This window comes from Arachis ipaensis, chromosome B1 (genome assembly GCF_059453495.1).
Source record: "Arachis ipaensis isolate K30076 ecotype BB chromosome B1, ASM5945349v1, whole genome shotgun sequence".
Taxonomy (NCBI): domain Eukaryota; kingdom Viridiplantae; phylum Streptophyta; class Magnoliopsida; order Fabales; family Fabaceae; genus Arachis; species Arachis ipaensis.
In genome coordinates this window covers 71,863,755-71,864,585 of record NC_142436.1, presented here as the reverse complement: position 1 = coordinate 71,864,585, position 831 = coordinate 71,863,755, and the positions used below count along the sequence as shown (strand labels likewise).

General features: G+C 42.8%; 1 non-coding gene across 1 annotated transcript; it reads right to left on the bottom strand.

The window, feature by feature from the left end:
* Positions 1 to 415: 415 nt before the first annotated feature.
* LOC148576990 (small nucleolar RNA R71) lies at positions 416 to 522 on the bottom strand. Its single transcript, XR_015903498.1, has one exon. It is a non-coding gene; the product is annotated as a small nucleolar RNA R71 (small nucleolar RNA).
* Between the last annotated feature and the right edge of the window lie 309 nt (positions 523 to 831).

The following is an 831-nucleotide window of genomic DNA, read 5'->3' as shown; positions in this document are numbered from 1 at the left end:
CTCACAACCATGGCAAAGAAGGTCCAGTGCATCATGCTGGACAAGAAAGAAGAGTTCTAGGCTCTTATATCAATCCAAACCCAGTAAACTGTGGAAGTAGCATCCAAAAGCCAACCATACATGCCAATAACTTTGAACTAAAGCCACAGCTCATCACCCTAGTTTAGAACAACTGTTCATTCGGAGGAAGTGTCCAAGAAGACCCCAATCAACATCTAACCACATTCCTGAGGATATGCGATACTGTGAAGTCTAATGGTGTTCATCCTGACACCTATAGACTGCTTCTGTTCCCTTCTCACTCAAGGACAAAGCATCTAAATAGCTGGAATCCTTCCCGAAGGAGAGTTTAACAACCTGGGAAGATGTGGTGAATAAATTCTTGGCGAGATTCTATCCTCCTCTAAGAATCAACAGGTTAAGAGTTGAGGTACAAACCTTCAGGCAACAAGATGGTGAAACTCTCTATGAAGCATGGGAGATGTTTAAGGACTTAACAAGAAAGTGCCCGCCAGATATGTTTAATGAATGGGTGCAGTTACACATTTTCTATGAAGGTCTTTCTTATGAATCAAAGAAGGCAGTAGACCACTCATCTGGGGATCTCTGAACAAGAAGAAGACCATAGAAGAAGCCATAGATGTCATTGAGACTGTAGCGGAGAATGACTACTTCTATGCTTCTGAAAGAGGCAACACTAGAGGAGTAATAGAGCTAAATAACGTGGATGCATTGCTGGCCCAGAACAAGCTGATTACCAAGCAGTTGGCTGACCTTACCAAGAAGATGGAGAAGAACCAAGTAGCAGCAATCACCACCTCATTATCAACC